The sequence below is a fragment of the Lissotriton helveticus genome, chromosome 8 (genome assembly GCF_964261635.1).
Source record: "Lissotriton helveticus chromosome 8, aLisHel1.1, whole genome shotgun sequence".
NCBI classification, from domain to species: Eukaryota; Metazoa; Chordata; class Amphibia; order Caudata; family Salamandridae; genus Lissotriton; species Lissotriton helveticus.
In genome coordinates this window covers 631,830,490-631,847,396 of record NC_136069.1, presented here as the reverse complement: position 1 = coordinate 631,847,396, position 16,907 = coordinate 631,830,490, and the positions used below count along the sequence as shown (strand labels likewise).

At 50.6% G+C, this 16,907-nt stretch overlaps 1 protein-coding gene across 8 annotated transcripts in view; it reads left to right on the top strand.

Moving 5' to 3' along the window:
- Nucleotides 1–16,907, top strand: part of RBM26 (RNA binding motif protein 26) — an 812,370-nt gene that overhangs the window by 405,095 nt on the left and 390,368 nt on the right. The window lies entirely within an intron of this gene.

Genomic DNA, 16,907 nt, shown 5'->3' with positions numbered 1-16,907 from the left:
GGCAGGCACGGCACAGTGCCTCGCGCCCCTCCTTCCTTTCTCGTGGCAGCCCGGGGCTCTCCCTCGTCCTTGGGAGCCCCGGACAGGACACGGCCGACGACACAAGATGGCGGCCTCGCTCCAAAAGGGACTGCGAGCGTCCTGGTTGCCGGGCAACCCTCCGGCCAAGCTAGGCACGCAATAGGCTGGTGGAGCAGCCAATAGCAGCGCGGCCCTGCGAACGAGCCCCCAGGCTCCGGGTCGCGCTGCGGAGGGCAAAAGCTATCTTCTTTTGCCGTAACTCACCAATAAAAGCGAGGTGGGCACTCGCTTGTGGGGTAAACACAGCGCCAGGTCCCGGGCAGGGTGGGCACCTGCCAGGGGACTTTAAAATCTGCAAAGAGCGCTGTAAGCCAAATAAAGCACTCTTAGGCGCTAAAAAGGCAATCAAAAGCGCTCCCAAGCGCTAGGGGCCAACAAGCCCAGCAAAGGTCCTTGGGCAGGCAGGGGGGCAAGGCTGGGCCCAGAGCCAGCACACTGGGTCTCCAGGCAGGGAGACAGTCCAAGTGGCGGTCCTCTGGCCCAGCGACAGCAGCAACCGCCCCCTCAGGATCCTGGAAGAGAACAACTTCAGTGGGGACACAGCCCCATTTTTATACAGTGCATTCCTTTGTTCAAGGGTGCAGAGTGGGGGCGGAACCAGTCGCAGCTGGTTCTTGAGTACTCTGTTTACCTCAACCACCCTCTCTATTCACTGGCAGGGCTTGGGTCATTAGACACACCACAGGGGGGCGGAGCCAGCATTGTGTGGGGAAAACCCAGCCCATCCAGGACACAGGTACACTCCTCCCACACATCACTCATGCTAATCTCCCACTCACCACCGGGCAGACCCATCCAGACTTCCTGGAGCCTGGCATGCCAGCCAGCTCCAGCCAATCACACGCCAGCACCCTCACAGCACACGTACAGCCATGTCTAGAAATGGCGCTTCGCTACTAGACACATACATGCTGCATACACCGTTGCGCAGTATTCACTCACACGAGTTCACACATACCAGACTCAAGCCTGTACACCCCACGCATCAGGAACTACCAGGGACACATACATTCCCCATGCATTCCTATGGGCGGGCAGGCCTAGCTCAGCACATGCACTCAGAGTGCGCACGCACTTTCCACTGGGACACAGTGAAAGTGCGCAGAATCCAAAAATCACCATCTCCAGGTCACCATTTCAAGCAAAAAGTCTAGGGGTGAACCTGCCCTAAGGGCCAAAGTCCAACACATGTGTACCCCTATCTGGACGATTGGCTAATACAAGCAAAATCGTACCAACAGTGCGCAGCACACACATCTCAAACACTTCAGTTGCTATACAGCCTAGGGTTCTCTGTCAACTAACCAAAATCGCATCTGCAACCATCCCACACACAGCAGTACCTGGGAGCCACTATAAATACCTCAGTGGCAAAAGCTAATCTAAACTCAGCAAGGATAGCCAGCATGCAGATACTCATTCGGAAATTCCTGCCACAACACACTCTGCCAGCTCAAGTCTTTATGCAGCTCACAGGCATGATGGCCTCCTGCAGATTCATTGTCCCCCATGCCAGACTCCAAATGCTCCCATTACAAGAATGCCTAGCACGTCAATGGAACCAGGCTCGAGGACAACTAAAAGACCTAGTGTTGGGTAGACAGTCGCACTCACAACTCTCTGCAGTGATGGAACCCATAAAACCTTTCCAAGGGGCGACTGTTCCAAGAGCCGGTTCCACAAATAGTACTAACAGCGGACGCATCACTGACAGGCTGGGGAGCCCATCTCCTTCAATACACAGTGCAAGGGCTCTGGACAAACAAACAGAAAAAGCTACATATCAACCAATATAATTGCTAGTGATATTTCTAGCCCTGAAAGCATTTCAGAAGTACTTGTACAGCAAGACGGTGTTGATCCGGACGGACAACATGACCGCAATGTACTATATCCAAAAACAGGGAGGGACACACTCTCCACAGCTGTCCCATCTGGCACAAAGCATATGGAAGTGGGCGATTCCCAAAAACATTTTTCTCCTAGCAGAACACCTTCCAGGGAAGGACAATCAGATTGCCGACCTGCTCAGCAGGCACAGCCAACAACTACACGAATTGGAGATTCACCCACAAGTTCTCCAGCCATTCTTCAAAGAGTGGGGTCACCCAGAGCTAGACCTGTTTGCCACAAAAGAAAATTCCAAATGCCAGTACTTTGCCGCCAGGTTCCCACATCCGTTGTCACAGGGCAATGCGATATGGATGAACTGGTCAGGCAGATTTGCGTACGCTTGTCCCCCAGCACCGCTGATCCCTTTGGTGGCACGCAAACTGCGACAACACTCACGCTAATCCTAGTTGCTCCCACATGGGCGAGACAACCGTGGTACACAACGTTCCTAGAACTTTCAGTAGTTCCTCATCAAAGACTGCACCTTGCTCCCCATCTTCTAACTCAGAACCATGGAGAAATCAGATCCCCATATCCCAATCAGATGAACCTAGCGATCTGGCTCCTGAGGTCTTAGAGTTCGGATACCTTAACTTGCCCCCAGACTGCATGAACATCATTAGGGAGGCAAGGCGACCAACCACACGAGCGTGCTATGCAGCTAAATGGAAGAGATTTGTTATTTACTGCAACAATAACCAAATCAACCCGTTAGACGCTTCCATACAAAACATTATATGTTACCTGCTGCACTTACAAAGATGTAACTTAGCATACTCTTCTATACGACTACACCTCGCTGCTATAGCAGCATACCTTCAAAACAGGCAACACCTTTCGCTGTTTAGAGTACCAGCAATCCAAGCCTTCATGGAGGGTTTAAAAAGGGTGATCCCTCCAAGACACCCCCCCTCCCCAGTCTGGAATCTAAATATAGTACTTACCAGACTTATGGGCCCTCCTTTCGAACCTCTACACTCATGCGAACTACAATTCTTAACGTGGAAGGTTGCATTCTTGGTTGCCATTACCTCACTCAGAAGAGTGAGCGAATTACAAGCACTAACAATCCACGAACCTTTTATGCAAGTACATGCTAACAGGGTGGTTCTTAGAACCAACCCTAAGTTCATGCCTAAAGTTGTATCCAATTTCCACATCAACCAGTCAATAGAACTGCCAGTATTCTTTCAAAATCCGCAGTCAGTAGCTGAGAGAGCCCTACACACATTAGATGTGAAAATAGCCCTACTTTATTACATAGACAGAACTAAATCATTTAGGAAGACTAAACAACTATTTGTTGCTTTTGCACCACAACAAAAAGGAAATCCTATTTCAAAATCAGGAATAGCCAGATGGATAGTTAAATGCATTCAAATATGTTATCAAAAAGCAAAACGCACTTTAACGGTCCCCCCCAAGAGCACACTCTACAAGAAAAATGGGGGCATCCATGGCTTTCCTGGGAAATATTCCTCTTGAAGACATCTGTAAGGCAGCCACATGGACCACCATACACACTTTCACAAAACACTACTGTGTAGACGTGCAAGCAAAACAGCAAGCTGCTGTAGGCCAGGCTGTTATCAAAACTCTTTTTCAAACTGCTGCATCTGGCACAGGTAGCCACCGCTAGAGGAGATACTGCTATACAGTCTATGCACAGATATGAATTCAGCAGCCCACATGCCTCGAACGGAATATGCTACTTACCAGTATGCATCTGTTCTTGGCATGTAGGGCTGCTGACATTCATATCGCCCGCCCTCCTCTCCGGTGCCTGTCGCAGCTGCAGCATTATCTTTAGCATGGCCATCTCTTACTTTCCTATCTCCATCTCTGCCACAATGGCGAAAAACAATCTGAGGATGGAGAAGATGCCCATGCGCACTGTAGTCCAAGGGAGGAGTCACCTATCTCGAGATACTTCGAAGACTCTTTCAAGACAACAAAGTGCAATCATCCGGACCCAACACTAGGCGGCGATCTATGCACAGATATGAATGTCAGCAGCCCTACATGCCAAGAACAGATGCATACTGGTAAGTAGCATATTCCTTTCACCAGAGACCAATGCAATGCAATAGCAGAGCAGAGTACTGCTAGTTTCATTTGAACCACAAAGATATTTGATATGCTTCCATGGTCTCGGCTGCTGTCAATGACTGGGCCGTATTCTAGTATATTGTTTTTGGTGGCTCAGTGTGATACTCCGTATAACAAGCAGCAATATACAAACCAGCATTGGCCCTGCTTCTGTAGTAGCAGTCCTGCCCAAACAGCCAGGCAGCTCCCTTCTTATCAGAAACTCAAGCAACTCCAGCTATCAGGGTCTTAGGCCTCCTCAATGAGGTGCAGCACAAGCCTGTGTTGCCGTGAGCATGGACCCTATGTCCGTTTACTCCAGTTGCACTGAATCGCAAAGGGTAGAGGTGGCATGTTCGCAAAAGTCCCAGCCAGTGCCAGCCACTTTGGGCTGGTTTCATTTATCTGAATATTTGTAACTGAAAAGTGCTCTTAAATATGATGAAAGCTCCAATGTCTCAGTAACTCTTTAGTTCGAGGCATGTGAGCTGTAGATCACATGTTTGCATACTCCTGCCATCTAGTGTTTCGTCCGGATGTTTGCAAGTTGTTTTTCTTCGAAGAAGTCTTTCCAGTCACGAGGCGACTTTTCCTTTTGGTGATAGTGCGCATGGGTATCAACTCCATTGTTAGATTGTTTTTTTCCGCTAGTGGGTTCAGACGTGTATTGCTGCGGTCTGGTTTGAAACCATTCTACGCGTTCCCCTTGGTGCGCAATCCACTCTACCCGCATCGTTATTGTTTCGAACGCGTATCCCACTTCTCCGCGTATAGTACCCGTCGAGGAAAACCTCTATTTTGATAGGAAAACTTCAGGAAGGCCGTCCGGCTTATCTGCTTCGGTCGACCTCGCAGTCGATGGAACGGACTCCATTCACATTCTGTCCTCGGTGCCACGCGAAATATCCACGCACTTACTTGCACGAAGTGTGCAACTTGTGCTTGTCTCCGCAGCACAACGAAAAGGACTGCGATATGTGCCGATCTTAGAGATCGAAGAAAACGCCACGCGATCATCTAGCTCGACGTCGCGAAATGCAAAGTCAAATCGTTGAATACACGCCGGACATCTTCGGTGAAGTATCCGAGCACGAGTTTGACGCATAAGGGGCAGAGGAAGAACAAGAAGAACTTGAATCTATTCCGGAATTGGACTCTGGGATGGAAGAAGACTTGCCACAAGGTGAGTATCGAACACCCCTTGCCCCAAAATCCAAATCAGCCCGAACAAAAGGCTTCGGTTCCACCCCCGCCTTCGGGCCACGATCGGCACGAGAAGATGTTTCTGACGCCTGGCCCCCGGCTCTGCCCCGAAACACGTCTCTAAGCCTTCCAGCTCTGGATAGTCAGCTAAAGTCAGGCACTGAGCCGAAACCTTCAGGCTCGAAGCCAAAAACCGCTTCAGAGCCGAAATCCTTGACACTGAGATCAAAGACCGCTTTGGAACCAAAATCTTCGGCACCGAAAAGTAATTCCATCCCGGCACCAAAATCCACGTTGCCGACACGGAAAAATATTCCTCAGAAGCAACAGGACCCAATTTTCGACATCCCAACACCCAAATCGGACCCAAAAGGAACTTTATATAAATCAAGATACAGGACATGTCCTTACTAAACCACCTCAGAAGCGCAAACCTGAGTCAGAGGATACACTTTATCATATTCCTTTGAAGAGGAAGAATGTAGGTACTAACTCCTTTCCTCCACCATGTTCCCCTGCACCACCTTCCCCACCATTAGAGCATTTACTCATTACACCAACTAACTCTCCACCACCTGATGATGATGATGATGAGGACAGTATTTTGCGAGTAGATCCCTGGAAGGATTACAACACTGATTCACCTACAGATAACGACCCAGATATCCTTACCCTGCAAGGACTTGCCCTCCGGACGACAATCTGGGATATCTAGAAGTTCGAGGCATGTGGGCTGCTAAATTCATATCTTATGCATAGATCGCCGCCTAGTGTTGGGTCCGGATGATTGCACATTGTTGTCCTGGAAGAGTCTTCGAAGTATCACGAGATAGGTGGCTCCTCCCCTGGACTACAGTGCGCATGGGCATCGACTCCATCCCCAGATAGTTTTTTTTCCGCCATTGGGTTCGGATGTGGTTTCGACGTCTCCGTGTCGGAACCGATAAACTTTCGTCTTAAGGCCAAAAGGCCTTCGTTACCTGCGTCGGTATTGTTTGCGTACGGTCTCGAGTGTCGTCCGACTCTCTAAGCCAGAAATCTACGGAGTCAAGTAACTCCTCGGACATCGAGGCCTTCTCGTCGCAGCAAGACCCGACTAACTTAACATGGAGCGGAGCCCGTTCAAGTTCTGCCCCGTCTGTGGATCCAAATATCCACACATCGATGTGCATCCGGTCTGTAATAAATGCCTGTCGCCGGACCACAACGAAGAAAACTGCATGGCCTGCTCCAAGTTCAGGTCCAAGAAGACGCTCAAGCTTCGGCGCGCGGTGCGCCTTGAGGCCCAGCGAGCGACACCGGCACCCGACAACATATTCGACGACCCCGAGGAGGAAGGCGATAGCCATCATCTCCAGATTTCGCCACCGTCGACGGAGGTCCAGGCCGATCCAGAGGACTACGTCGAAGGACAGGCCCCAGACCTTGAATACGTCGAGGAGGTAGGGGACGACGAAGAAGTTTATGGGGCCGTGGAAGATAGCTCAGAGGAGGAGCTATGCCCCGAGGTCTACGTTATTGAGGCTCAGGTCACGGGATCGCCACTCGGCCTTACCCACGACCCTGCACCGCTATCCCCGGCCCCGCCTTCTGGCCCGGCCACGGACACTCAAGCGGAGCCGCCATTGCCCGTATCGAAACCGAAACCTTCGGATCCTACGGCACACAAGATGGCCGACGTCCAGTCGAAAACGAAACCGAAACCAACGGACTCGACAAAACCTAAAATGGCCGACGTCCTACAAAAAAAATCGAAGCCTGCTCCTTCATCGACTCCGTCGCCCTCCGGCCCACAAAAGTCGAAGAAGGCTGTTGAGTCGACAGCGCCGCAGAAGGTGCACAAGGAACCCTCCTCCAAGAAGGCGGACGCTGCTACGGCGCCGTCCAGTAAACGCACGGCCGACCCAAAGTCGACTAAAAGCCACGACCCAAAGGCCGCTGGCTCTACGCATCGGCACAAGGATGCAGGATCTGCTGCATCGGCGCCAAAGCCTTCAACGGAGCCCCGACACATTGCAGCCGAAGATTCGTCGACGCAATTACCGTCGACACCAAGCAATCCCGACGCCACCGAAGATCGGCCGTCGGTTACAAAACCCTCTACCTCCTTTACAAAGCAGGTTACGGACTCCCTTAAACGTATAAGGGAAAAGACTTTGACGTCCACGGCTTCCACGCCATCGGCTCCGAAATCGGTGGACACACCTCGGAAATCCTCAAGCAAGCTTCTTTACACTCTGCCACCAAAGGTGGCCCCAAAAGCCTTTGCAACCACGTCGGTGCCAAAACCGTCGGATCCGTCCACGCCAAAGAGCCTCTCGGATCCATATCACGCCTCAGAGGAGCTATCTGAGCATTGCATCGATGCCCAAACAGGGAAATTGACCCTTTATAAGAGGAAAATCACTTCCCAACCACTGGAATCATATGTTATTCCACTGAATAAGAAGAGGCCAGCACACGACATTCCTTCACTTGTTTAGCCTATTCTGCCACCACCAAGAAGGAGTCCATCACCTTCCCCCAACCAATCAGGAGGGGATGATGATGACCAACAGGACCAATACACTTTCCCAGTTGGCAATGACCCTGATGTTCAGCAGGACTCATATGGCGACACTGGGGACCAAAGTGGCCATCAGGTGGTACAAGATCCACAAGCCTTTGGGACACGTACATCTCCAACAGAGGATTCTGCTGCATTTAATGCTTTACTCGAACGGGCAGCAGCAAATCATGATGTGGACATGCATGCTGACCCGGTAGAGGAAGACTTTTTATTTGACACTTTCTCCGTCTCAGAGAGAACAGTTAAAATACTTCCTATGCTTAAAGGTGTCCTTAAACATGCCCCAGAGATCTTTAAGGAACCTACCAGGGCAAGGGTGGTGAACCCACGTATCGAGAAAAAATACAGGCCAGCACCTGGAGATCCTGCATATATTCGAGGACAGTTGCCTCTAGACTCGTTGGTGGTCGCCAATGCCCGCAAGAGGGCAAACTCCCAAACAACGGGTGAAGCTCCTCCCCCAGACAAGGAGTCGAAAGTGCTTGAGGCATCGGGCAAGAGGGTGGCGGCGCAGGCTGCCAATGTATGGCGTATTGCAAACACGCAGGCACTATTGGCACGATACGATAGGGCGCATTACGACACCCTAGAACAGCTCCTTCAACACCTACCTGATGAGTTTAAGGAAGCAGCCGAAATGCTCATACAAGAGGGAAAGCTTATCTCCAACGCTGCAATAAAGTGTGCACTTGATGTGGCAGATACGGCGGCTAGGGGGATTAACACTAGCGTCATGTTGAGGCGACAAGCTTGGCTTCGCATATCTGGATTTAAGCCTGACATCCAAACTACAATCCTCAACCAGCCCGTCAATCCTGACACCGTTTGGTCCAGATGTAGACACCACCCTTGAAAAAATAAAAAAGGACAACGAGACTGCTAAGTCCATGGGGGCGCTTCAGTCTCCACAATTCAGGGGCAACACTTTTCGTCGCTCAGGAGCACGTGGTGTTACCAGAGGACAATTGGGCCAACAAACTCAATACGCGAAGGGTGGTGCACAATCCTCGTACCCCAAGCAGGGTAGAGGGGGTTACAGAGGTAACAGTGCCAAGGGCAGAGGCAGAGGAAACAACAACTCCCGTTCCTCTGCCGCCAACAAACAGTGACTCTCTGTCACTGCCCCCCGACCATACAACACCGGTCGGGGGGAGACTCCAGCAGTTCCTGCCAGTCTGGACGTCCATCACCACGGACAGGTGGGTGAGAAAACTTATCCAGTACGGTTACTGTTTGGAGTTGACATCCACTCCTCCCAACATTCCCCCAAGACACCGTCCTATGTCGGCAGAGCACTTGCACTTATTGCAGCAGGAAGTACTGGTAATGCTGCAAAAAGGCGCAATCGAGCTCGTGCCAGTGGAAGAGGAAGGGACAGGGGTCTATTCCCTGTACTTCCTCATCCCAAAGAAGGACGGATCCCTCAGACCTATTCTGGATCTACGCCCCCTCAACATGTACATACTGTCAGAACACTTTCACATGCTGACACTGCAACAAATCCTTCCCCTGCTCAATCAAGGGGACTTCCTAGCAACCTTAGACCTCAAGGATGCTTATTTCCACATCCCACTCCGCCCATCCCACAGAAAATACCTCAGGTTTACCATTCTAAACAGGCACTATCAGTTCAAAGTCCTACCCTTTGGGGTGACTACTGCCCCCAGAGTGTTTACAAAGTGTCTGGCGACAGTGGCGGCGCACCTCAGGAGACAGAACATACATGTCTACCCGTACCTAGACGACTGGCTTGTTCAAGCAAAGTCGGAACAACAGTGCGCCGCAGACATGTCCCACACTATTCAACTCCTTCACAGCCTGGGGTTCTCGCTAAACTACCCGAAGTCGCACCTTCAACCAGCCCATGTGCGGCAGTATCTGGGCGCGACAATAAACACCCTGACTGCTATGGCTCAGCCAAACCCAGTCAGAATCGACTGCATTCAGTCGCTGTGCCAAAAGTTCAGACCGCAACACTCCCTGCCAGCGAGAGTGTTCATGCAGTTGATAGGCATGATGGCCTCCTGCATCTTCATAGTCCCGCACGCGAGGTTGCACATGCGCCCGCTCCAAGAATGCTTGGCGAATCAGTGGACACAGGCTCGGGGACAGCTAACAGACCTAGTGTTGGTGACCGGTCGGGCATACAACTCTCTGCATTGGTGGAATCCACACAACCTTTGCAAGGCCCGCCCGTTCCAAGAGCCCGTGCCACAGATAATCCTAACAACGGACGCATCTCTCCAAGGGTGGGGAGCCCATGTGCTCCACTACACTGTGCAGGGACTGTGGTCAACCCAGCAGCAGAAGTTGCACATCAACTACCTGGAATTGATGGCAATCTTCATGGCGCTGAAGTCCTTAAAAGTACATTTGTGCAACAAAGTCGTGTTGATCCGGACGGACAACATGACCGCCATGTACTACATCCAAAAGCAGGGAGGTACGCACTCTCCACAGCTGTCTCATCTGGCTCAGAGCATGTGGAAGTGGGCCATTCAGAGGAACATCTTCCTCATGGCGGAACACCTCCCGGGCAAAGACAATCAGATGGCGGATCTGCTAAGCAGATACAGCCATCAAATGCACGAGTGGGAGATACATCCATCAGTTCTCCACCCGTACTTCCAGCAGTGGGGTCATCCAGAGATAGACCTGTTTGCCACAAGGGAAAACGCCAAATGCCAAAGCTTTGCCGCCAGGTTCCCTCACCCGGAATCGCAAGGGAATGCGATATGGATGAACTGGTCAGGCAAATTTGCGTACGCTTTTCCCCCAGCGCCTCTCATTCCGCTGGTGGCAACAAAGCTAAAGCAACACTCGATGACTCTCATCCTAGTTGCTCCAACATGGGCACGCCAACCATGGTACACCACGTTTCTCGAACTTTCCGTGGTACCGCATCAAACGCTGCATCTCACATCCCAGCTCTTGACGCAGAACCATGGCGACATTCAGCATCCAGATCCGCGACAGCTCAATCTGGCGATCTGGCTCCTGAAGTCTTAGAATTTGGCTACCTCAACCTGCCTCCAGAATGCATGGACATCATCCGGGAGGCACGTAAGCCCACTACCCGAGCTTGCTATGCAGCTAAATGGAAGCGGTTTGTCATGTACTGTACAGACAACAATATCAACCCGCTAGATGCGTTCATTCCTAACATCATCTGCTATTTGTTGCATCTTTACAAATGCAATCTAGCTTACGCTTCCATTCGGATACATTTATCCGCCATAGCGGCTTATCTCCAGAATAGGCAACACATCTCTGTTTTCAGGGTGCCTGCCATTAAAGCCTTCCTAGAAGGACTGAAGCGAGTCATTCCTCCAAGAACACCACCAGCTCCAGTGTGGAACCTCAATGTGGTCCTCACTAGGCTGATGGGCCCACCTTTTGAGCCACTGCACTCCTGCGAAATTCAGTTTCTCACATGGAAAGTGGCTTTTCTCATTGCTATCACATCGCTCAGACGTGTAAGTGAGCTGCAGGCGCTCACAATCCAAGAGCCATTTATACAAATACATTCCAACAGGGTAGTGCTCCGCACTAACCCCAAATTCCTTCCTAAAGTGGTGTCACAGTTTCATATCAACCAAACTATTGACCTGCCTGCATTCTTCCAAAACCCACAAACAGTAGCGGAAAGAATGCTCCATACATTAGACGTTAGGAGGGCGCTAATGTACTACATTGACAGAACACAACACTTTAGAAAGACACAACAACTTTTTGTTGCCTTCTCAGCACAGCACAAAGGCAACCCCATTTCCAAAGCAGGAATAGCCAGATGGATTGTTAAGTGCATTCAAATCTGTTATCAAAAGGCTAAACGTACTTTAACAATACCCCTAAGGGCGCACTCCACCCGCAAATTGGGGGCCTCCATGGCTTTCCTAGGGAACATTCCCTTAGAAGACATTTGTAGAGCAGCCACATGGTCTACACCACACACATTTACCAAACATTACTGTGTAGATGTGCATTCAAAACAGCAAGCAGCTGTAGGACAGGCTGTTCTCAAGACACTTTTTCAAGCTTCTGCAGCTGGCACGGGCAACCGCCGTTAATGGAGGGACTGCTATGTATTCTATGCATAAGATATGAATTTAGCAGCCCACATGCCTCGAACTGAATATGCTACTTACCAGTATGCATCTGTTCTTAGCATGTAGGGCTGCTAACATTCATATCGCCCGCCCTCCTCCCCGGTGCCCGTAGCGGCTGCAGATACTCTCTCTATATTCATCATTAGCATGGACATCCTTTACACTGTTTCACTCCATCTCTGCCACAATGGCTAAAAACAATCTGGGGATGGAGTCGATGCCCATGCGCACTGTAGTCCAGGGGAGGAGCCACCTATCTCGTGATACTTCGAAGACTCTTCCAGGACAACAATGTGCAATCATCCGGACCCAACACTAGGCGGCGATCTATGCATAAGATATGAATGTTAGCAGCCCTACATGCCAAGAACAGATGCATACTGGTAAGTAGCATATTCATTACTTGGTAGAGCTGCAGAATATCATGGAGTACAGTTACACAAGGAATCTGTAGAGGAAGATTTTCTATTTGAAACACTCAGTACAACACAAAGGGCTAGCCAGACTCTACCTATGCTCAAAGGTATGATGAGACATGCCAATGATATTTTTAAGTACCCTGTGCGCACTCCCAATCTCACCCCTGGAATAGACAACAAATATATGCCTGCTCCCTCTGATCCAGCTTTTATTAAAGGGCAGTTACCACTAGACACTTTAGTTGTCTCTAATGCCCGTAAAGGGCCAATTCACAAACTACAGGGAATGCTCCCCTCCAGACAAAGAATCAAAACTGTTAGACGCCTCTGGTAAAAGAGTAGCCGCCCAAGCAACACATCATTGACGTATTGCCAATACCCAGGCCCTACTAGCTAGTTATGATAGAGCACACTGTGACGAAATGGAGCAATTGTTCCAATATCTCCCAGATGAACACAAAGCAAAATCTTAAGAATTAGGTCAGGAAGTGAAGCTCATCTCCAATTTATCAATTAGATGTGCTTTAGATGCCGCTGACACCGCAGCAAGAGAGATCCACACTAGTGTGTTATTAAGGAGGCATGCATAGTTAAGGATTTTCGGTTTCAAACCGGAAGTCCATCAGTCTATTTTAAATACTCCATTTGACAATGAGTATCTCTTCAGGCCTGAAATGGATAAGTCATTGGAAAAAATGAAAAAAGATACAGAAGTGTCCCAAGTATATGGGCGCGCTGCAGTCTCCTTCTAATCGTGGCTCCTTTCGTGGCTCCTTCTATCGTGGAAGGTCGAAAACCATACCCTCAGATAATACAGCTGCCTCGTGCAAAAGCAACAATCAATCTTCCTCTACAAGAGGCTTCTTTAGAGGAGGATACAGAGGTAACAAGTGCAAAGGTAGGGGTAAAGGCTCGACACCACGTAATTCCCCCTCCCCTAACAAGCAGTGACTTGCCTACACTTCCCCCCCGATCATTTAACACCTGTCTGGGAACGTCTTCTACTATTCCTCCCCATTTGGCAATCATTCACCACAGACAAATGGGTGTTTTGGGATTATCCAACATGGTTATTGCCTGGAGCTTACCAACAATCCTCCACCACACTTTCTTACACATCTTCATCCCTTCACGCTCACATCCTCATCCCTATCCCTGCGTGCTCTCTTCCCCATCCCTGCGTGCTCTCTTCCCCATCCCTGCGTGCTCTCTTCCCCATCCCTGCGTGCTCTCTTCCCCATCCCTGCGTGCTCTCTTCCCCATCCCTGCGTGCTCTCTTCCCCATCCCTGCGTGCTCTCTTCCCCATCCCTGCGTGCTCTCTTCCCCATCCCTGCGTGCTCTCTTCCCCATCCCTGCGTGCTCTCTTCCCCATCCCTGCGTGCTCTCTTCCCCATCCCTGCGTGCTCTCTTCCCCATCCCTGCGTGCTCTCTTCCCCATCCCTGCGTGCTCTCTTCCCCATCCCTGCGTGCTCTCTTCCCCATCCCTGCGTGCTCTTCCCCATCCCTGCGTGCTCTCTTCCCCATCCCTGCGTGCTCGCTTCCCCATCCCTGCGTGCTCGCTTCCCCATCCCTGCGTGCTCGCTTCCCCATCCCTGCGTGCTCGCTTCCCCATCCCTGCGTGCTCGCTTCCCCATCCCTGCGTGCTTGCTTCCCCATCCCTGCGTGCTTGCTTCCCCATCCCTGCGTGCTTGCTTCCCCATCCCTGCGTGCTTGCTTCCCCATCCCTGCGTGCTTGCTTCCCCATCCCTGCGTGCTTGCTTCCCCATCCCTGCGTGCTTGCTTCCCCATCCCTGCGTGCTTGCTTCCCCATCCCTGCGTGCTCGCTTCCCCATCCCTGCGTGCTCGCTTCCCCATCCCTGCGTGCTCGCTTCCCCATCCCTGCGTGCTCGCTTCCTCATCCCTGCGTGCGCGCATCCTCATCCCTGCGTGCGCGCATCCTCATCCCTGCGTGCGCGCATCCTCATCCCTGCGTGCGCGCATCCTCATCCCTGCGTGCGCGCATCCTCATCCCTGCGTGCCCGCATCCTCATCCCTGCGTGCCCGCATCCTCATCCCTGCGTGCGCGCATCCTCATCCCTGCGTGCGCGCATCCTCATCCCTGCGTGCGCGCATCCTCATCCCTGCGTGCGCGCATCCTCATCCCTGCATGCGCGCATCCTCATGCCTGCATGCTCGCTGTGAGAAAGTGCCACCTTTCTTGCATTGGTATGCCCCCATTTTTTCTGAACTGCTGATGTGCTTTGACTGAGTGTGCCCTGGGCTCCTGCCAACTAGGTACCCAGGGCCTGTGTTCCTTCCCTAAAACTGTGTTGAAACTAAAACCCAATTGGCATCTCTGTCCACCTGTCAGCCCCGAGTAAATGGTACCCTAGGTACCCAGGGCATGGTGACCAGAGAAGACCCCTGAGGGCTGCAGCACTTATTGTGCCACCCTCAGGGGCCCTGTACCCTGACACCCACACACTGCCTTTGCAGGCTGAGTGTCTAAGTACAGAACTAAACAAAGAGTCGACATGGCGCACATCCCTGTGTGCCATGCCCACAGAACCCACTGCCCTTGCATACTTCAGTCACCCCTCTAGCTGGGTGCCCTATGCCAGAGGTGTGGGCACAGGTGCATGGGCCCTGTGCCCCTACAGAGCCCAGGGCCATTCCTGGGAACTGTAAGTGCAGTGATGCCATTAAGGGTATATGGTGCTGGGATGTTGTCATTACGAACTCCACAGCACCATAATGGCTACACTGAAGACTGACAAGTTTGGTACCAAACTTCTCAGCACATTACACCTGCACTGATGCCAGTGTGAGATTTAATGTAAAATGCACCAGAGGGCATCTTAGAGATGCCCCCTGAAAACCTAACCTACAATCCACGTCTGGTCTGAGTGGCTGCCACACAGCAGACATGTTTCTGGACCCCTGGGTGGAGAGCCCCCCGCTCTTGTGGGCCTGCAACAATGCACATCCGGAGGCCCCCTGCCCCTCATTGGATAACATTGGGCCTAACTACCTCTGCACCCGGCTGCCTCTGTTCCGCTGAGGGTGAACCAACTGTACCTACCTGACCCTGGGGGACCCCTGAGTCTATGCCCAGAATCTTAATTTCACCAGCCGAGTACTCACCTGGAAACCGGTAACTCACCTACCTGCCATAGGATAACATTGACTGGCTTGACTCGAAAAATCTTCTAAGTGTGAAGTTTTGGAAACTTAAAATATTCATATAAAATCAACCGAATTCCGAAGTACTCACCTGTGATCAGGGGAGAAGCCAGTACTGTACCTTGTAGCCCAGTACTGAACCGCAAAAGTAATCTTTACCGGGTTCACTAGTAACCTGAATTTTCTCCATAGGAATCCATTGTCTGCTTTTCTATGAAATTTCTTCTAAGTGTCGACATTTGAAAACTTGAAATATTCTTTCAAAATCATACGAAATACTGAAACGTAATTACTTATCTGCTTTAAGTTGAGACCGCAGTGCTGGACCTAGGAGGCCAGTACTGGATTATAAAAGTAACAAGATCGTACTTTACCTGCAACCTGAATTTTCTCCCATTGGATAACATTGCCAGATTTCTGTTGAAAAGTTTCTAAGTGTGAACTTTTAAAATAGCTTTATATTCTTGAAAAATCACTGCAATACCTAAAACGTTTTTACTAAATTGTTTTCAGCTTATACCCCAGGACTGAATCTAGGATCCAGTCCTGGAACTACCAAAGTAATCAACTGTGCTTACATAGGACTACCTATTGAGCTCAATGCTAAATTGTGTGTAGAATTGTGTTGCCTTGTGTTGTTTATTATCTTTCTGCAAAGTACTCTTGTGAGATCTCTCATATTGAGAACAGTATATTTTGATACGTGATAGTTCTAAAAATAAAACCACTATATCTTTGATATAAAACAATTGGCCTGGAGTTCAGTCTTTGAGTGTGTGAAACCTTTTGCTGACTGAGTGTGTACAACAAATGCTTTACACTGTCCTTTGGTACTGCCTTACTGCTCGACCAAGCTACCACTTTAGAGAGTAAGGTCACACCTGGCTTTAAACTCTGTTATACCCCTGGGGTTTGTGGACTCTATGCACACTGTACCTTATTCTGGTCCCGTATATATAGAGCCACTTTCTCGCACTCTCATCCTCCTTCCTGCATGCTCGCATCCTCCTTCCTGCATGCTCGCATCCTCCTTCCTGCATGCTCGCATCCTCCTTCCTGCATGCTCGCATCCTCCTTCCTGCATGCTCGCATCCTCCTTCCTGCATGCTCGCATCCTCCTTCCTGCATGCTCGCCTCCTCCTTCCTGCATGCTCACATCCTCATCCCTATATTCTACTGTCAGCACACTATTTTGCAATCTTGCTGCAAGAACTTGACCTTCGGCTAAGAGTGCCATCAAAAAGATGCTGGCTTCAGAAAGGGGTGCTATTTGTGCTACATTCTTGTGCTGGATTGTGAGACATCTGGTGCCGTAGACCACCTGCTTACCTCAAGGGAATCTAACCTTCACCTACACGAACACCACTACTTCCAGGAATCCT